Raw genomic sequence first — 22,120 nt, 5'->3', positions numbered from 1 at the left:
CTCACTGAACATTCTTTCTGCCACGTACCAGAAATGAACATGATATGGTCCTTGTCTTGAAGAGATCATAGTACCAAATAATTGAGTCCATTCTTGCAAGTTATCTGAATAATGAAAAGTATATCTCCCTTACAATCTGTGAATTTAATACGGAACATGTTTCTGGAGTAATATTTAAATATTCCCTAGTAAATGCAGCACACAACACCAGATCTTTTAAAATGGAAATGAGACATGTTTTGTGTGTTAATAAACAAAACAAGGGGGTTATACCTCCCTGTCTCCCAATTTCCATCTCTGATCTGAGGACGGGCCATTCTGCGTCTCTGGATGGATTTGGCTATAAATTGATATATTGTTAATGACCCTCTTCTGAATCATACCTCAGCTGTGTGGATCCCATGTTTCCTATCTGGGGGAACAGGGACACATCATCCAAATGATATGGTTCTAATTCTACCCCTTACTTTTATTAAACAAGTACTCATATAATGCTTACTACATGCCAGACACTGTTTGAGTTCTTTACAAACATTAACTCAATTCTCAATAACTCTCATGAGACAGGTTATGTGGTTTATGCCCAAGGGCTGATGGTTATGCTGCTTTGCCACCACACCTGTCCCTCAAAATCTCCCAAATCTCCCTCACAAAGCTATTTCCTGAGGGGCAAGAGCCTTTATATCTCACTGGCTTTATTCCTCCTGTACCCAGCATGAGGGTCTTGATTATTTTTGGCTCAACTGCTTTCTTTTACTTTGGAAGGTATTATTTTGGCCAGGTTTTGCTGATCTACATAAAGTGACTTTTTTTCTAAATTTTTTTTTTTGGTGAGGGAGATTGTCCCTGAGTTAACATCTGTGGCAATCTTCCTCTATTTTGTATGTGGGATGCTGCCACAGTGTGGCTTGATGAGTGGTGTGTAGGTCCATGCCCAGGATCCGAACTTGCAAACCCCAGGCCACCAAAGCAGAGCTCGTGAACTGAACCACTATGTCACTGGGCTGGCCCCACTCCCTGTGATTTTTTGTTTAATGTGACATTTTAGCCAAAATATACTCAAACATTATTTCTATTTAAAATGTCATTTCTACATCTTTTATTGAGAGAAAATTCCCCCAAATGCAAGCACGTTGTGCTTTTTCTCTCTTGTATCCTCCAGGTGAGATAATCACAAACATTTGGTTTTAGGAATCAGCTAAAGAAGTTCTCTTCCCATCACTGGGTTATGGTCAACTACATAGTCTGAAAAAATTTCTCACTACAGGCATAGAAATGCTGGATAACACCTAACAAACATCCTTTTAAATGCATAGCTGAGCTCACAAGAAGTAACGGAAATCCCCAGAGGCCAAAACCAAAAAGATCTGAAAATCAGAAGAGGCATTTTCGCAGATGCTGGTGCTGCCCTGGAGGAGGCTGCACTGGCACAGGGAATAAGCAAACTGAGAACGAGACAGGAGAGAACCTAGAAACACACCCACCCTTCCTGGAATACTTGGTTGTTGGCAGCCAGCAGCGCAGCATCAGTCAGTGGGTAAAGAACAAGTTCTTCAATAAATGGTGATAGGATAACTGGTTATCCATCTGGAAAGAAAGAACTGGACCTCTACTTCACAGTATTAAAAAAAATTCCAGGTCAATGAAAGACCTAAACATAAAAGATAAAACTTGAAGACTATTCAGCAAAATAGCTTTAAGACTTTGGGGGTAAGGACAGATTTCCTAAACAAGGTACAAAAAATGCTAACACTTACGAAAAAGACTGATAATCCAACTCCCTGAAGACATAAGCTTCTCTACATCAAAAGATAACAGAAAGAAAGTAAAAAGATGGGCCACAAATGGGAGAAGACATTTGTAACACATATCACTGATAAAAGCTGTGTGTCTGGAATTTATAAAGAACTGTTTGTTCAAAGGAATAAAAAATACAATGTGGGGGCCGGCCCAGTGGTGCAGCGGGTAGGTTTGCATGTTCTGCTTCAGCGGCCTGGAGTTCGCCGGTTCCGATCCTGGGTGCAGATATGGCACCACTTGGCAAGCCATGCCGTGGCAGGCGTCCCACGTATAAGGTGGAGGAAGATGGGCACGGATGTTAGCTCAGGGCCAGTCTTCCTCAGCAAAAAGAAGAAGATTGGCAGCAGATGTTAGCTCAGGACTAATCTTTCTCAAAAAAAAAAAACAACAATGTGACAGAAAAGTGGGTGGAACATTTAAACAGGCGGGTCACAGAAGAGGAAACCTGACCTCTTTATGAGGAACTTATTAAATGATGTTCTACCAGAGTCATTCATGAAATGTGTAGTATAACTATGATGAGACACTATTTTACAGCCATCAGATGGGCAAAAATTAAAAAGGACTGTATAAAATGTTGGTGAGCATTTGGAGCCAAAAGAACTCACCTACTGCTATTAGAACTGTAGACTAGGACAACTGCTTTGGGCAGCAAGATAGTGAGACTTAGTCAAGTCAAAGAGGCAGCAATTCCCCTCCAAGGTATATAGCCCATAGAAACTCTAGCATATGTGCATAAAAATAATCACGTACAAAGGCATTGCTTGTGATAGCAAAAAAAAAAAAAAGAAGTGACCTAATATTTATCAAAAAGAGAATAAAAGAATAAATTGTTATTCATACAGTAGCATACCATAGCAGGTAAAAAGAAGGCACTACAGCTACATGATGTATCAACAATGGATGTGTCTCAAAAACATCATACTGAGAAAAACTAAAGCCAGCTGTGACAGTGTATACACAATGTGATGTTTATAGAAACCTTAAAGGCCTACAAAGCTAAATATAGTATCTAAAAGATACAATGTTTGAGGTAAAACTGAAGAAAAGCAAGGGAATGGTTGTTGCAAAAGTCAGGATAGTGAGTATTTCTGTTGGGCGCTGGGAGAGACATGCACAAGAACTGCTAATGCAAAGCTGGGTGGCGAGCGAGTGCATGTTCACCTCATTCTCTAAACTGTACATGTAAGTTATCTGCACTTATTTATTGTGTGTTTCCCAATTATAAATCCAAAAAACATTCAATGCAGAAAAAGATTAAGAAAATTTAAACACACATACCTTACCCTCAAGAAAGAGACTCTTTTGAGTAAAATTAAAAGCATGCCTAGGGGCCGGCCCCGTGGCGCAGTGGTTAAGTTCACACGTTCTGCTTTGGTGGCCCGGGGTTCACCAGTTCGGATCCTGGGTGTGGACATGGCACCGCTCAGCAAACCATGCTGTGGTAGATGTCCCGCATATAAAGTAGAGGAAGATGGGCATGGCTGTTTGCTCAGGGCCAGTCTTCCTCCGCAAAAAGAGGAGGATTGACAGTAGATGTTAGCTCAGGGCTAATCTTCCTCAAAAAAAATAAATAAATAAATAAAATAAAAGCATGCCTAATTATAATGTGTTATCTATGGATGTTTCCATATGAGATAATAATAAGAAGCAAAATCAGGATGGTTGGAAGAGAAGGGAACACAGGGGGCTTCAACTGCATCTGACACATCATATTTAAGTCTTAAACAGTGGATGGTATCAGAATGTTCATTATAATATGCCCTTGTCTAACAGAGCCAGAGACATCTTTGCTTCATTACTAAAGTTGGCACTTAGCCCTTTCTAAAAATTTCTTTTCCCCTCATTCCTGGTGATCATGAGGAATATGACCAAGTGAGTGAAGTAATGAAAGACATGACAATCTCACCATTATTTGAAGTGAAATTATGATTAATTCTCTTAGGAAACAGATCTGGAGTTTGCATAATAAGTTTTAAAAGACATTCATAACCTAGTAAATTTCTTCTTGATCTTGGGAAAAGGAAGTGATTGAAATAAATACTCTCCAAGTTTGCAAAAAACCACTTACACTACTCATATTTCATAATTCCTTAGGGCTTTTCATTCCAAGTATTTCCATGTTTTATGTAATTGAATATATATATTCACATCCATTGAGATTCCTTTAGAAAGAAATTAAGCAATTACCTTATCATAACTCCACATAAATTTTCAGTTGTTACTGAGGGGTCAAAAAAATGACTAATCTGATTAAAATCTACAAGAAAATTTTTCACTGTATTTTTAATAAAGGATTATAAAGGTGCACTGTGTTTTACATATATAGTAAACATAGACTTTTTCTTTAAGTGACTAGACTTTTTCTTTAAGATCTTGATTTCAAAAGGCATATATCAGGAAAAAAACAACCTGAAGAAATGCATGTAATAGTCTCATTGAATTTTTACATTATTACTCCTATTTTTAATGAGTAATACATTCACATAGTCAAATATTCCATCTCATTTTTGTCCCCCAGTAACTATGTTCCTCTTCTTGGAGGCAACCCATGTTACCAGTATGTTTCCACTGATATTTTCCATATACGTCTATCGATATTTTATACATATACAAATATGAATATATCTTTTGATGCAAATAGTAGCATAGAATATACTGTTCTGTATCTTGATTTTTTCACTTAATATATCTTTGAGGACCTTCTCATGTGAGCATCATTCTTTCCAACGTACAGATGTAACATTAAATTATTAACCAGTCTTGTATTGATGAACATTACTGTGCATCATCGTTGCTACTGCTAATAATGTTGCAATGAATAAACTTTTGTTTGTCACTTCCCATATGCAGAAGTATATTTACAGGATAAATCACTAGAATTAGAACTGCACGGCCAAAGATATGTTACACAATAATACAAATTTATGTTTCCCTAACAGCGAGTGAGGATCCCTCCTTCTCTACACCATTCCCATTTTAGTTGTGCTGGCTTTGTATGATGTCAACTCAGCTAACCTGGAACTGTTTCCCAGAAATCTCTTTCCTGTATGGTTCCAAGTTTGAGTTGGCCACAAGAGAAATCTGCACAAGATTCAAAAGGCAGAAGGGAAGCAGCTCAGTGTAGGGCACCAGGCACTGTAGCATCTCTCAAAGGATATTGGTTTGCTGGCTCACTTTGTTGGTCCTGGAAGGCATCCAGGCCCTTAGCCACTCCAGTTCCTCCAGATCCTGCTGGATTTCTTCCTTCAGATTCTTTGGGAACTGGGCCAGGGATGCATGCTGCTTCATGGCAAAGGACATTAGCTTTTGCTGCAGGTCACCAGAATCATCACCATTGCAGATGGTGAAAGATACACAAGGGTACTGTTTGTCCTCATGGGTTACAGTTGGTTCTCAGCCTCTCCACTTCACATCCAACTTTCCTTCCTGACTACCAGACTGAGCTGAGTACAGTGCATTCAAGCCCACAGAGAGGCAACAGTCTTGCACAGCTTTCTCCATCAACTCCCACAATTATGTGAGGTCTAATTCCAATAGGAAATTGCTTATTCTCTGGGGCCGGCCCAGTGCTGCAGCAAGTAAGTTCACAAGTTCCGCTTCAGTGGCCCGGAGTTCTCGGGTTCAGGTCTCAGGTGCGGACCTACACCTCTTGTCAAGCCATGCTGTGGCAGGCATCCCACACATAAAGTAGAGGAAGATGGGCACAGATGTTAGCTCAGGGCCAGGCTTCCTCAGCAAAAAGAGGAGGGTTGGTGGCAGATCTTCCTCAAAAAAAAAAAAAAATCCAATGATGTTTTTTTGAAAATAGAAAAATCCATCCTAATCTGAAAATTAAAGAAAAAGTGCTAATTGCGGTTTCCTATTTTTCTGTGAAAGTTAACTCACATTATCTAAACTAGTACTTCTCATATTTTAATGTATTTGAACCTCTGAGGATCTTGTTAAAATGCAGGTTCTGATTCAATAGGTCTGGAGTGGAGTCCAAGAACATATTCTGTCAAGCTCCCAAGTAATGGATGCCCAGGATGCAATGGCAGCACCCAGGAATTGGTTAGATCTCATTAGCTAAGTATCTGCATGTAGCCCCTACTCTGGCCTGTGTGATCTCCCTTCCCTCCCATACACACACTTCTTTTGCTTCATCTCCTGCCATTCCTGCCATTCTGCCCTCCTTCATTCAGCTAAAGGCATGCTGGCCTCCCTGCTTTTCCTCATGTACACTAAGCATGCTCCTGCCTCAGGGCCTTGGCACTAACTGTGTCCCCTGCCTGGATCACTCTATCCGCACCCTATATGGGCACAGCTTGCTCCTGTACTTTCTTTCACTTGCTGTACAAATGTCCCCTTATCAAAGAGGCTTTCTCTGACTACCATTTATCAAATAGAACTCTCACCCCCCAACACCTAACACCTGAAATGTGTGTTTGTATGTGTTTACTGACTGATCCCCCTCCCATTAGAATCATAAGTTCTACGTCATTTTATTCATTGGTATACAACCAGCGCCCAGAACGGTGCCAAGCATATAGTAGATACTTAATAAATATCTGTTGAATGAATAGTAGAGAGGCATTCATTTAAATTAAATCCTATAAATCCAAAATTGGGTGCCAGGTCTTTCCTTGCTTCTCACTTAAAAGATACATGAAATTACTGGATAAGATTAGATATTCTTTTACTTATCTTATTCTAGATAATGTTATATTTATTGATAATGGATAAAATAATAGAATAGAGGTCTTGAAAAGTTTTCCAGGGGCCGGCCCTGTGGCCGAGTGGTTAAGTTCATGCAGTCTGCTTCAGTGACCCAGGGTTTCGCTGGTTGGATCCTGGGCGCGGACACGGCACCGCTCATCAGGCCATGCTGAGGCGGCATTCCACATAGCAGAACCAGAAGGACCTACAACTAGAATATACAACTATGTACTGGGGGCTTTGGGGAGAAGAAGAAGGAAAAAAAAGAAAAAGAAGAAGATTGGCAACAGATGTTAGCTCAGTTGTCAATCTTAAAAAAAAAAAAAAGTTCTCCAAATTATATCTTTCTTTGGCAAAATAAAACTCTGTCTTTGAAATGCACATAACATGTGAGTGATCATGCATGAGGCTGGCCAGGCTACACTAGGGACTCAGGGACAACTCAAGGCCACCTTTTCTCAGGCATGATACTTTGATTTTGCTAATAGTGTCATGCTTTCTCTATGCCCATTACAGCTGAGATCTTTTGGTTAAAAGAAACAAAGATTCACTCAAGTAAGGGCACAAGGAAATAAGGGCTCTCATGGGGAAATACAAAACTGGGAACAATAGCATCATTTTGCTTCCTAGGAAGTGGCAGTGCTAGAAATGTCAACATGAAGAGCTTTTAGATCTTAACTCTAATACTGCACTAACAAGATCAGTTCCTTTCCCCACATCTGTTCTGTTCTTCTCTCTTTACTGACTTTCTCTGCCTCATTTTATTTCTTTAACTCATTGCTCACGCTAATTCATCATTTCTTTTCCCTTATAACCTTCGGGCTTATACCGATGCATTATGGCCTCTCTAGCCTCTCTTTCAATTATGATCGTGTAGCTCCACCTTCCATACTTAATTTCCCTTCACTTTCTAAGGTTCCCAATTTCAATTCTGCAAAGAATAAATGTTTGGACGAGCTGATATTTTTGCATCAGGCCAGGGCAAGGCCACTGTAGGCATCCAAGGATTGGCAGCCCTTGGGCCAGCTTCCTGATGCTTGTCTATCAGCAGTGGCCAGCAGCTTAGGGTCAAGCAGTTCCCCAGGGGATGCCCTTTGTGCCAGTAGAGCAGTTTTCTTGCAAGAGGCTGGGGACAGGGCAGGCATCATGACTGACTTGGGTAGCACACACAAGCTTCCTCTCACAGAAAAGACTTTTTTCCCTGCTCCTTTTCATTGATTGAGATGATTCTGGAAATTTCTTATGACTCACGACAGGCAGTCCTCTCCACGAAGACTTTCCTCAGACTGGAATAGAGGTCTGATATCTGTGTTTCCAGAGCTCTTTATTGTGACCTGTCTCATACTGTCTAGTAATTGTTTCATACTTGTGTCTCCTACTAGAGCGTAGCGTCTCCGGCTATAAAGTGTAAACTTACAGTTTGGGGCCTCAATTTATGATGACTAAATAAAAGCTCTAAAAAGGTTTTAACTTTACTGAAGTAGTAGGTGAAGTCTACAGATTATTCAATCTCTGAAAAAGAAGAGGGAGCGAGGAGGGACTCTTCCTTTTGACGGGAAAGAGACGCAGATCATTGGTCAGCGGTTGCCCTCCTTAGAAACTGGCTGGCGGGAAATGCATGATATTGGGCAAAGGAGCAACCTCAGGACAGTTTTCCAAAACCTATCCCACGTCAGCTTCCTCTGTGCCACCTTAAAGGGCGTCATATGATCAAAGCATTCCTGGCTGGGGAAATCCGTGAAACACTGGCTTACACGAAATAAAGCAGTCTTCTTTACTGCGGTGGTGACCCAAATGTGGTGTGTCCACCCCTGGGTATCTGGAGACCATTTCACGGGGCACATGGGTGTCTTAATTATTTTCATAAAATACTAAGATGTTTGCTTTTTTAAAAACTGTGTGGACATTTCTGCTGATGGTGCAAAAGCAGTGACGGTAAACCTACTGGAGCTTTAGGACAATCGGCACAGTGACACCAAACTATACACTAGGCATTGTATTCTTTACCGCCATGTGCTCTCTTTTTGGCGTTTGCTTTTTTTAAAGACAGTTCCACTTAAGGATGTTCTTGATGAAATAGTAAAAATTACTTTTCTTTTAAATATTCTGTGTAATAAAGTGAGAAATACATAAAAAGCACTTCTGGTATTTACCAAAGTAAGAAGATTGATTTGAGGAAAAGCACTTATGTGACGATTTGAACTGCCAGCTGAAGGAACCACTTTTTTCATGGATTGTCATTTCTTTTAAGAAACTATGTTTTTCAGAGGCTGACCCAGTGGTGCAGCAGCTAAGTGTGCACACTCTGCTTCTTGGCAGCCCGGGGTTCGCCGCTTCGGATCCCGGGTACAGATATGGCAGCGCTTGGCAAGCCATGCTGTGGCAGGCATCCCACATATAAAGTAGAGGAAGATGGGCATGGATGTTAGCTCAAGGCCAGTCTTTCTCAGCAAAAAGAGGAGGATTGGCAGCAGATGTTAGCGCAGGGCTAAGCTTCCTCAAAAAAAAGGAACTATGTTTTTCAGACAAACTATGTTTTGTCTAAAACTTACTAAGACAAACTATGTTTTTTGGGAATTGGTATTTGGTAACCATTTTCTCAAAAATGAAAACAGTAAACCTGTCACTTCAAGGAAAACAACTGACAGCATTTATTGCCAATGACGAAGTTCAACTTTCAAGCAAAAATTAGAATTTTGGAAGACTTGTATACACTACTAAGAGACTGACAGCTTCCCAATATACAAAGCTGATGAGATTAGTAGTGTTACTGAAAAATATGAGTTCGATATTGTACAATGAAATATGCCACCACTTGGAAGATCTGAATAACTCAGGGAACCAATATTTTCCAAAGACACACACAAAATCACGCACAGGTAAAAGATCCATTCAGTGTAACCAAGGGATTCCAATGTAACAAAGTATGAAAAGTTAATTGATATGATTTCAATTTCCACACTGCAACTAACCTTTAAGAAACTACTATTCTTCAAGTTTTGATGTAGCATCAAAGACAAATATCCACAACGATCTGAAAAGGCTATTGAAATATTCTTCCCTTTTCCAACTACCTGTATGAAGTCAGATTTTCTTCATACACTTGAATCAAAATAACGTATTGCAACAGAATGAATGCAGAAGCAGATACAAAAATCCAGCTGTCTTCTATTAAGTGAGACATTCAAGATATCTGCAAAAATTTAAAACAATGCTACAGTTTCACTATGCTTTTAAAAAACTGTAGTTATTTTTCATTTAAAGTGTTTATGAAATGCTATAAAATATTTATGGTAATATGTGCACTAGCTATCAACTTCTCATCTCCCAGCTAGAAATCACCTTTCTTTGCCCCTTTTTGTGACAGCAGAGCTGAACTCTGAAAACGTTTCTTCTTCGTCAGCTGGTGAAACACTAAACTTGGTCAACAGAGGGCACTGAAGTGATACTGCAGAGCTATAGCAGCAGCTACTTGGTTTATGGATTCTGGTACTCCAGTATTATCACTGGATAATACTGGATTCAGTGAGACGAACTCCAGTTCCACCCCCAGGACACGCTTTCCCCACCTTCAGTGGCTTTATAGATCAGCAATGGCTCATTCCCTCTGGCAAGTTTCTTTCGCACTGTCCAGCTTGGTGTTCCAGGCTCTCGTTGAGGAGGTCTGACTCTCAGCCTTGGGGAGGGCCCTCTCATAGTCCCTGGTTCTTTTATTGTCTGCGCTCCCTCCAGCTGGAGAGAGCAGATGCTTTTTTTGCCCCTGCTACTTCTGGATGCCTTAGCGTCCTCTTCTACCTCTTTTAGCAGTTAACTACCTTCTACTATCTAACAATTCTTTATATTAAATTTTCCCTCTTCAAATAACTAGTGTGATATCTGTCCCCTGACTGGACCCTAGCTAATGTAACATGTGAGTAATGTAACATAATGAGGCTTTTACTGTTATTTTTAAGTGGACTCATAAATAATTTATAATTTTCTCACTTTTAATTTCTAACATGGTAAATATTGATAGATATAATCCACATAAACAAAAGATTTTTGGGGTCCTCAGTAAGTTTTAAGAGTGTAAAAATTTCCTGAGATGAAAAAGTTTGAGAACAGATGCTTTACTACAAGTCTTCTCAGAGTTTTCGATAGACTAATACACACTACAAATCTGAATTTAAACCCAGATCTAAATATAGAAATCCGTAGAAGACACTGAGGTTGACAATTTTTAAATCCTGAAAATTTGAAACCTTTTTTTCTCATTCAGAAGTTCCTTAAAAAAAACAGAGAAAAGAGGAGATCACAGCTTATCAGCTAATAATATTATTAAAATGAAATGCATTAGCAGGAATTCCTTAACAGTAAAGAGAGGATACAATAGAAAACTTGCTGAAATTTAGAGAATAGAGAAGATTCTCTGAAAGGAATACCTGGAAACAAACAGAAGGGTAATGGTAGGTGAGAGGTTTTAGCCCAGTTTTGCCTGGGACCTTGACCTCCTTCCTTCCCACCACAAAAATCTCATGACACTGTGTCAGAAACTGCAGGTTAAACAGTAAAATAACACAGCCCCTTCTGAAAGGAACTTAGAGTCTACTGGGGAGACAGAGAAGTAAGGGATCTGGCAGAGGGAAAACAGAAAAACAATGGAGGGTATTTGTTGGGGAGGAGGTCAGAGACGACTTCCTTGGGCAAAGCTCCTCCCTCACCTCTTTGCCTGGCCAGAAGAGCACGGCATCATAAGGAGATTAGCATGGGACAAGGGTGGTAGCCAGAAGTGATGACAAGCAGGGGTCACGTCATGATGCGACTTCTATCATGGAAAGTTTTTAAGTATAGAAGAAACCTCAAATTTCTGTTTTAGAGAGACAAGTATCAAACAATTAAACCACTTGAGGAAATATTATATCAAATACAAGACTAGAAAGCATATATTGTTATTATTCAACATTTTTCTGGAGATTATCTCTAATCAATGCAATAATACTAAAAACACATGACCCACAAATTCATTAATCTGGTCAACAAATGTTTATTAAACACCTACGATGGGCCACTGTTCCAGGCTATAGGCATACAGCAGTTAACAACAACAAAAGATCCCTGTCTTCATAAAGCATCATTCTAGAAGAGACAAAATTGAAATCTTACTAACCTCTCAGAATTTCACCTAGTGAAACACTTATCTTGGCTTCCTTACTTAACGTCTTTGATTTGTTTCACCTTGACTTTCTGTCTTAACCCTTTTTGATTGTTTTTACCTAGCTCTCCAGCTTCTCCTACTTCCCTAATTTCCTTTATTGGTTTCTTTTTTCACGCTACCACTAAATGCTGAGTTTTGATACGGGTTCTTCTCTTTACTAGACCTTCTCTCCCTCAGCGATGACACCCAGTCCCATTACTGCAAGTGTAATTTAGATTCCGTCAGGAAGGGCAGGCAGAAAGAGGATATAAAATCTAGACCAAGTTTCACTTTCAAGTTCAGTTTGATCTTTCTTGAACTAGAACTCTTGATCTTTCCCTCCAGAGCTGCTCCCTGTCCAATCTTCCCCATCACTGTGAATGAAATCACCATCTATACAATTTCTCAAGCTAGAAATGTAAAGTCATCTTCAACATATTTCACTCCCTCAGCCACTTAATTCAATCTATCGCTAAGATCCATAGATTTTTACCTCCAAAGTATATTTTAAATCTGTCCGCGACTACACCCTATTTTCATAGTCCCTGCCTCCACCCTATTTCAAGCCACTCTCAACTCTCACCTGGCCATCAACCATAGGTAAGAACCATCTAACTAGTTTCTTTGTTGCTTCTTTTGCCCTCCCCAAGTCCTTCTCCATATAATAACTAGAATGATCTTCTAAGAATGTAAGTTACTCAGAAAATGATGGGGATACATTAAAAGGATACAGGAGACAACTTAAAGGAGATCCTACTGTCCAAAGCTGAGACAACTGAGAATCAAAATAAACCATGATAATAGCTCATCATAACCCATTGACTAAAAAAGAATGCATGGATCCATACCGATACATACACAAGAGAAATGGGAAAACTACTTCTTCTAGTAGAATGTCAAACAATAATGTAGAAGAAATGATAATGTAGGGAAAAAAAAATCACCATTATTCAGCCATCATAGTAATAACTGATTCAGCCAAGAGTCATTAATGGACACAAAAATTAATAGGTCAAAGCTTGACGAAGAACTGGATATTTACATAGTCTCAAACTATGTCCTATACACTGCTTACGAATTACAGAGAGGAAGAACAGCAACTTGACAGTGAGAAACCTGGCAGTTGCATCATAAACAAGTGATCAAATTTAATGTAAACAATAATAACACAAACGTAACTCCTGCATTTCCTAATGTGATACAGAGGACATCACATCACTCATGCAGTATCCCTGTCAAAATGCATAACCTGAATCTAATCGTGAGGAAACTACCAGACAAACCCAAACGATGTCAGTCTACAAAACAAATGGCCTGTTTTCTTAAAAAATGTCAATATCTTGAAAAACAAAAAAAGGCAGAGGAACTGTTTTAGATTAAAGAAGACTAAAGAGATATTAAACTATATGCAAGAAATGATTCTGGATTGGATCCTGGACTAGAAAAAAACTGCTATGAAGAACATTATTGGGACAGTTGGCAAATTCAAAAAGACCTGTTGATTTAAGATCTGTTGACTACAGAATTGTATCAATGTTAAGCTTCCTGATTTTGTTAATTGTACTGTGGTTATATAGGTGCATGTCCTTGTTTTTAGGAAATATACATGAAGTATTTGGGATAAAGGGGCATGTCTGCAACTCACTTTCAAGCAGTTCAGTGAAAAAAGTATATATACAGTCGATTCTCATTATCTGCAATAGTTATATTCTACTAAATCGCCAGAATGCTGAATTAGCAAATACTCAACCATTGCTCATAGGGGAACTACAGGGTTGGGTTCCTGTAGACGTCTAATCATAACATATTTTTCTATCTGTCAATACATAACCTTGTTTTATGTGTGTGTCTGCTTGAAGACACCTTAATTAATATATATTGTTGATTCATTAACATTGAACTCACAACCAACAGCGCTGTTACTTGTGCCTCAACAGAGCGCATCTAACACGTATATTTCTTTTTCATTTTTAATTTATTTAATTTACTTTTTTTTTTTTTTAAGGAAGATTAGCCCTGAGCTAACATCTGCTGCCAATCCTCCTCTGTTTTCTGAGGAAGGCTGGCCCTGAGCTAACATCCGTGCCCATCTTCCTCTACTTTATATGTGGGATGCCTGCCTCAGCACGGCTTGCCAAGCGGTGCTAGGTCCACACCCAGGATCCGAACCGGCGAACCCGGGCAGCCGAAGCAGAACATGAGAATTTAACCGCTGCACCACTGGGCCAGCCTCTAACACATATAGTTTCTCTGAAAGGCACGTCATAGCTTTCTTGCACTTAGGAACACCGGACAGCACTTCAGCACTACATCGGGGGGCCATTTTAAATGGCAAAATCACAAAGAAAATGCATAAAAATATGAAAAATATGGCACTAAATAGACTGTAAAAGGGACACTTGTCTACAGTATGAGAGCTACACCATGAAGGCAGAGTGCCACCTTGTTTGACCTCAGCTGGAAACGTATGCGTTTGGTGCCTCAAAGTTTTCACTGCTCTGCACATGTCTGCAAAAGACCTCGAAAGCACCGTGAGTATTGATTTTGGGGGTACAGATACATTTTAGCAACTAGGTGAATTTGCAAATATGGAATCTGTGAATAATGAAGATCGAGCGTGTATATATTATGTATGTACACATACACACATGTACACACAGAGAAGAAATGACAAACAAATCAAAATGCTAAAATTGGTGAATGTGGATGAAGGGGGTATGGGAGCTGCAAGTACTATTTCTTGAAACTCTTCTCTAAGTTTGAAATTATTTCCAAATAAAAGTTGAAAAATGTAAATAAATTCATTTTCCTCCTCTGCTTAAAATATTTCAGTTGATTTCATTTGCACAACACATGAGACCCTGAAGGGGGTCAGGCCCTTCTCTGCCTCTCCAACATCATTCTGGCCACTATTCCTCTACTTCCCTCTGGACCAGTCTCATGGGCATTCCCTTAATTCCTAGAGCTCTTCCCTAGCTCCCTACCTAAATTAGATCCTATCCATTTTCCTCTTTCAAAGCACTGTCTTCTTTTCTTTCATAGCACTTATCATAATTTGTAATTATACATGCAATTATGTGTTCTTGTTTAATAAATATTATGCATAAAATGATAATTATGAGGACATTCTAGAAATATGGAATTATAAAAGTGAACTGATTTAAGTGTTTAGGCATGGGAAATTATTTAGCTCAAGTTCTAAATTACATACAAATCAAACATACACTTCACCTAGTAGCAAGCATACAATGGACAAGGATTAAAAAGGGATACATAAAAATGAGAATTCAGCCAGAATGATGGAATTATAAATAGTTGAAAATAGAAATTGTTTTCCTTTTAGGTTCCTTTCAGTAAGAAAGAAAAATAATTCTAAAACAAAGAATGATGATAATAATTACAATGTTAATGTTTACAGGAACATTTAACATAAAACATAAAAATCTCTCTGATTGTAGACTAGAGAATCGAATGAAGGAGGAGCAAGGTTGGAGCCATGGAAGGAGCCCAGTTAGCATAATTGAAGTGAGCGTGCTTTGGTCTGAACTGAAAGAGGGAGAGTGGGAATGAGAGAAGTCGATGGATTCCAGAGATACTACAGATATGATGCTACAACTGACAGGACCTAATGACTGAAACGGTGTGAAAGAGGGAAAACTCAAAGTCAATTCCTAATTTTACACCTTGGGCAACTGGAAGGAGGTTGATCGGCTCACTGAAATAGGGATCATTGGAGAACAAGCAGGTCTGAAGATGGGATAAGTAGTTTCGAACCTGTGGGGCATCCAGGTGGAGATAGTAGGCAGCTGTCTATACAGGTCCGGGGGCCAGGAGAGAAATCTGAGCCAAAGATAGACAGATATGAAAGTCATAAACATACAGATAGAAGTTACGCCATGGAAGTGAATGTTATCGCCCAAGGAAAGTGCAGACTGAGAACAGAAAGCTCAAGTATTAACCTCCTAATACTATACGGAGAATTGTGCTAGACACTGGGGATACACATATAAGACAAAATTCCTGCCCCTAGGAGGCAACCTAGAGGTTAGGAGTGGGATAGGAGTCAGAGAAGTACTCTTTGTCAAGTACCTACTAAGTATTAAGTTCTCTCTTCTGGTCCTGAGATGAACAGAACACAGTCTTGGCTATCAGAAAATTCACAGTTTAGTGAATAGGAGAGGGTAGGCAAGAAAAACAACTTGAATACTACAATATAAGTGAAATGGCAAGGTGCTACAGGAGAAGAGAAGCACTGAATTCACCCAGTGTAGGTTATTGCCTTTTGAAGGCCAAATGGAAATTAATTTGGCCAGACAGAACATGAGTTTCAGATGGGGAAGGTCTTTGAAGGGAGGTGAAGCAATGTATGAAAAGGCATGAAGTTGACAAAGAGTTCGGGACATTTGGGAAATTCCTGCAGCTATCTGTGGTGCCAATGGAAGGTCCCCATGGGAACATGGCAGAGTGAGATTGCTTGGGCAACCTAGGAGATACCAGATCATAACAAACCTTGGATGCCATGCTAGCTATTTGAGATTTTATCCTGCAGGTAACGGGAAGATGTTAAAAAGCTGTAAATGAGAGAGTTCCATAAGTAGATTTGCATTTTTCGAAGACGTCTAGAAACAGTGAGGGACAGGGATTGGATTGGAGGAAGGGAGAAGGATTAGAAGAGAATTTTCACAAGTTCTCACCATCACAAATATCCACCTACTAGCATCTGTGGCCAAGAACTCTGCCTTCTCTTCTGTTGCCATAGATGAATGGTCTATTGCTCTTATCAAAACCCAACCCCTCCAATTGTGCACTAGATTCCATCCCTTTTTGCATTTAAGGACATGGCTCCTGCAAGCCTCCTCTCTTTATTCCTCTAACAGCAATTTCTCTCCCTTCTGGATCACTGCCATCAGCATACAAGCATGCTATTATCATAAAGAAAACCTCTTTCTTGACCTCATCCCCTCCCCCTACTGCCCCATTTTGCATCAAAACTTGCATAGTGTTCAAACGCTTTCCTCCAATTCTTTCTTGAACATACTCTGATCAGGCTTTCATTTCCACATTCCACAGAGAATTCTTGTCAAGTTTACCAAAAGACCTCCACACTGTGTTGCTGTACCTAATGGACACTTACCAGTCCTCATTTTACTTCATCTATCAGCTGCATTTGACACAGTTGATCACTCTCTTCATCTGAAACTTGGCCATTTGTTAGCTTCCAGGACTCCACATTCTCCTGATTCTCCTCTCATCAATGGAGGTTTGTTCTCCATCTCTTATTGCTGGATGCTCCTCATTGACCTGACCTTTAACAGTAGAGAGCCCGGGACTCTGGCCTCTTTTCTTCTCCTTTATATTCTCTCCTTGATCATATTGAGTTGACCAGCATTAAAAATACCATCCATATGCTAGTGAATATATTTATATTCAGCCGGGACCTCTTCCTTGAACTCTGGGTTTGTATATCCAGCTGCCTATTCCACACTCTATTTGGATATATAAAAAGCATTTCAAATTAAAACATCCCAAATTGAGCACCTGATTTCCCAAACCCCATTGTAGTCATCCCTACTCCAATTAGCAGTAAGTCATACTTCCAGTTTGCTTTGGCCAGAGACCTTTGAGTCATCCTTAACTCCCCTCTCAAACTTCACACTCAATCCATCAGGAAAACCTGTTGGATCCAGCATCAAAATATTCCCAGAATTTGACCACTTTTACCACTTTTGTCTAAGCTGCTATCATCTCTCATCTGGATTTTCCAGTAGCTTCCTTAAGTAGTCTCTCTACAATTATCCTTGTATGATTGTTCTTGTATATTATCCTACAATTATCCTATCCAATTAGCCCTCTGGGTCTATTCACACAGCAGACACAGTGATGTTTTAAAAATATAAGTCAGATAACATCACTTTGCTGCTCAGAGTCTCTCAACGTCTTTTCCATTTCACTCAGGGTAAAAGCCACAATCCTTACACAGGCCTACAAGACCCAACATGACTTTGCTGCCTCCCTTTCTTTCTTCTTCTGCACACCAACAGCACTTCCCATGCCCTTGTTTTATTGCCTTTTGCATGACATGTATCACCATCTAATATACCATATAATTTACTTTTTCACTTTGTCCCTTTCCATTGGAATGTATGCTTCATGGGGACAGGGATTTTTGTCTTTTCTTTTTTTCACTGATATATTCTTTACTACCAAGCATGCGTAAGCATTCAATGAACATTTATTATGTGAATGCATGACTGAAGGGAGGTGGGGAGGAGAGCCTTCTAAGAATATGTAATTCAACACAATGAGTACTAAAATAAAATGGACAATGCAAGTACAAAGTTCTGTGATTGCAGAATCTTCTGGAAAATAAAAGATTATTTCTGAGATTATGGCTTCTTAGGCAGTCTTATTACTTTTTCTACTCTTGTTATGAAATGAAAGGAGTGAGCACTCACACTTTTAGAAAATGGCCCATCTTCCTAGGTTAAGGTGGTGTTTGTAATAAGCTTCCGCTTGGCATATAGCTTGAGCAGTCCCATATACATGCCCAGCTTTATGAAATTCAGTGAAGTTTCTCGGGTGCTGTGGGGAGTAGACTAGGGAGTACTTAGCTGTACTTACAGATTTCAATTGTCACTGAGAAAACGTATTTTAAGAAAAAGCTCGTGTTAATTTTTGATTATGCGAATACTATTCATTGTTAAAAAAAACTAGAAAATACAGAGAAATAAAAAGAAAATGATCATTTAGAACGTCTCCAAACAGAGAAGTCCTTAGTTAACAGTTTGGTATACAATCTAGATTTTCTTCTGAGCATATGTCTATCTGCTTATTGGTTTAAAAATTTTTTTAATGTACAAAAAATGGAATCATACTTTATATACTATTTTATAACCTTTTTTTTCATTTTACAATATACCATGATCATTTTTCCCTAAATGTACCTCTAAATGGCAAATTTTAATGGTTGATTAGTATTTCACAGTGTGAATGGATCTCTTGTTAGGATAGTTTGGTTATATCCACTTTTTCTAGGAGCATTGCTTTTAAATGCTAAAAATTTTTAAAAGTGTCTCAGGGGCCAGCCCTGTGGTCGAGTGGTTAAGTTTGTGTGCTCTGCTTTGGTGGTCCAGGGTTTCAATGGTCCAGATCCTGGGCATGGACCCAGCACAGCTGTCAGGGCATGCTGAGGCAGTGTCCCACATAGCAGAGCCAGAAGCACCTACAGCTAGAATATACAACTATGTACTGGGGGGCTTTGGGGACAAGAAGAAAAAAAAGAAAGGAAGATTGGCAACTGCTGTTAGCTCAGGCGCTAATCTTAAAAAAGTGTCTCATATTTCCTTAAACCTTTAATGAAGATATCAAAAATGCAAGTTATTAACGAAGTTAAAAACTTCATAGAGTTTAAGCCGCATTCCTTTAAGAGGAAAGGAATGAGAGAGCAGTGTTGGAGGTGTTCTCTTGCAGAAAGTATTTAAATGCTCTGATGCAAAAGCACAGATACTGGACCAGGTGCAAGGTATAGAACTTGAAGGCATTTGTTTCTGGCTCACTTTGAACCTGAGGCCATAACCATCTTAGCTAAATAGTTCATCTTCTCAGGCAGATTTTTCAGCTGATCTCATTTCACAGATACACAAGACTGTTTAAATTCTACAGAGTAGTAAACTTTTATTCCTTTTCTGAAGACACTGTAGGCACTTGAAAACCAAAAGGACCATAAGAATAACTTACATTCTCCACCCAATAACTATATCCTTAGCCTTTGGTTTTGCCCAAGTTAAACTGTATTCGTGTGTGTAAACAGGGAAATATAAATTTTGTATTTGTTCACAGTTTTCATTACCTGAATTAATGAGCAGAATATTTGGACAATTAATGACTTAGTCCCTCGTTTAGAAGCTGCTATGGTCTGAACGTTTGCATCTCCCCAAAATTCACATGTTGAAATTCTAACTCCCAAAGGTGATGGGAGGTGGAGCCTTTGGGAGGTGCTTAAATCATGAGGGTGGAAACCTCATGAATTGGATTAGTACCTTATAAAAGAGGATCCAGGGAGATCCTTTGCCCCTTCGGAGATGTGAGGACACGGTGAAGAAGTCTGCAATCTGGAAGTGAGCCCTCACCAGACCATGCCGGCACCCTGATCTCAGACTTCGAACCTCCAAAACCGTGAGCAATAAATTTCTGCTGTTTATAAGCCACCCAGTCTATGGTATTTTGTTACAGCACTCCGAATGGATCAAGAAAGAAGGTAAATGAATAAGTATTTTTCAACATCTTCAATTTTCCAAATATTTTAACAGATAAACATAAGAAAATCAAGGTATAATCTCCCCCCTGCATTTTTTCTTTTCTTACATAAATAGATAAAATGCATTTTTTGCCTCCCTATGTATCCTGTTTTATTGTAAGTTTCTATAGGAAGGAAATGTAGTAAACATAATTATTACTTAAGTCCAAATTCAGGACAGTAGTTACCTGTGCTGGGTAAGAAGTATATTCTGGGGCCGGCCCCATGGCCGGGTGGTTAAGTTCCTGTGCTCCCCTTCAGCAGCCCAGAGTTTCGCCAGTTCGGTTCCTGGGCGCGGCCATGGCACCACTCATCAGGCCATGCTGAGGCGGCATTCCACATAGCACAACCAGGACCACAACTACAATATACAACTATGTATTGGGGGCCTTCCAGGAGAAGAAAAGAAAAAAAAAAAAGAGATTGGCAACAGATGTTAGCTCAGGGGCCAATCTTTAAAAAAAAAAAGTATATTCTTTGCAACTAGATAATTAAAGTTCTCATTAGTGAGACGAATTATAAAGCAAACATAGACGATTATGAGAATAACGTTCAAGGTCACCTTAAAGAGAAAGTATACTTCCTCAGCCAAGCCTCTTTGTAACTTGATTGAGGGTATTTACATACCTAAACAAAGTATGTGAGTTGGGGGTGGAGTCCAATGGAAGTTTAGAATGGGAAAGGTCTCAGCAAACTTTGAGCCTTCCTTCCACAAGTATTTATTGAACTACACTATATGGAGAGAGAAAAACCAAGGCTAAACAATTTGCTGAGCTAGTAAAGAGCAGATCTCAGATTCAAATCCACCAGACCGTTCTGCTTCACTGAAAATGTTGCATGTCTCCATTTAATTCATTCACTGAGCAAATATGTATTAAATACCTTTTATGTGCCAGGCATTTTGCCAGGGGTAGTGTGGGATATATGGTGAATCAGCCATTTGTGGAGCTGTAGAAAGAGATGTACTTTGGCATCATACAGACTGGTTTGAATCCCAGCTTCTTGGATAAATTACTCTTTTGACGGCATTTTATGTCAGTAAAATTAGGTGGTGGTTTAAAAAAAAAGAAACAAGGAAATGTATCTCTTAGTGCCCAGCACACAAGAGGCCATAAACTGAGTCTTCTTCTCCCTAACTCCACTTTGAGGAGTTTTCTAGACGGTAAGTGATCAGGTAAGTCTTCACGGAATGGGGAAAGTTGCGCTTGATTTGGGTCATGAGATGGGGTTCTTGATTTGGACTAGTTGAGATGTGGGAGACGGCAAATGCAGTGAAAAGTGAGGATTGTGAATAGATCCTGTCCATTGGAGTTTACAGGGAGGGAGAAAACTAGAAGCTGTAAACGTCAGGTTGCCTGCCTACCTGCAAAATCTCCTTCGGTATGGTGTCAGTTCCTACAAACATAATATGATGACAATGCCCTCAAATCAGGTCATATTCTCTGACTAGATCTCTCACGGGCAAGTTTTTCCATGTTGGGCTGTATTGTTGATTCATTCAACAAACACTTTTCACTTATTCAAAGGATATCTAGGATTGCACTTAAGATCTAACTGCTAGTATCTGAGGATGTAAAAATCAAAACACTGTCCCAGTTTCCAAGGAGATAAATAATTTAAGTAAGTTTAGAGGTGACAGAGACATATATAGAAGCACCGGAAGAAAAAGATTTTCCTTTGGAAGAGCTCAGCTCTAAAATTGTATGACAACAGCACCATTTTACAAACTATAAAATCATACGCCATTCTTAAGCATTTAAAAGACAGAAATGGATATTTAAAAAAATTTTCACTGTGTCAATCGTAATGCTCATTATAGCGACGCTTTAGAGCAAAGCCCGCAGAAAAACACTGAGTTACCGTTCTCCGAAATCGGTCTTCCACATTTTTTCCTCAAGAAGTAGAAGCCCGTGGAAAGCATATTCTTGGCTGTTCAAGGAACACGCAACTGAGGATGCGAAGGAGAGGAACGCAGATGCCGCAGTTTTCCAAGTGCGGTTTGCCCCTCCCACGTGGTAGATTTTTGGCAACTCGCCCCTCCTTCCTCCCCATTCCGGGGATGATTCTAATGCCCTCTGGAGTCGTCCCTAGTGACGTCACGAGCACGATTCCAGCCTGTGGCCAATCACACGGCCGGATTCCGGGGGAAGCCC

General features: G+C 39.6%; 1 long non-coding RNA gene across 1 annotated transcript; it reads right to left on the bottom strand.

Moving 5' to 3' along the window:
- Positions 1-2,987: 2,987 nt before the first annotated feature.
- Positions 2,988-22,044, bottom strand: LOC139045668 (uncharacterized). Its single transcript, XR_011504491.1, has 3 exons — positions 21,828-22,044; positions 20,156-20,356; positions 2,988-5,564 (listed from the first exon to the last, which is right to left on the bottom strand). It is a non-coding gene; the product is annotated as an uncharacterized lncRNA (long non-coding RNA).
- Between the last annotated feature and the right edge of the window lie 76 nt (positions 22,045-22,120).

The sequence above is a fragment of the Equus asinus genome, chromosome 7 (genome assembly GCF_041296235.1).
Source record: "Equus asinus isolate D_3611 breed Donkey chromosome 7, EquAss-T2T_v2, whole genome shotgun sequence".
NCBI lineage: Eukaryota > Metazoa > Chordata > Mammalia > Perissodactyla > Equidae > Equus > Equus asinus.
The sequence above is the reverse complement of the archived record's forward strand: the minus strand, read 5'-3'. Positions and strand labels throughout refer to the sequence as shown.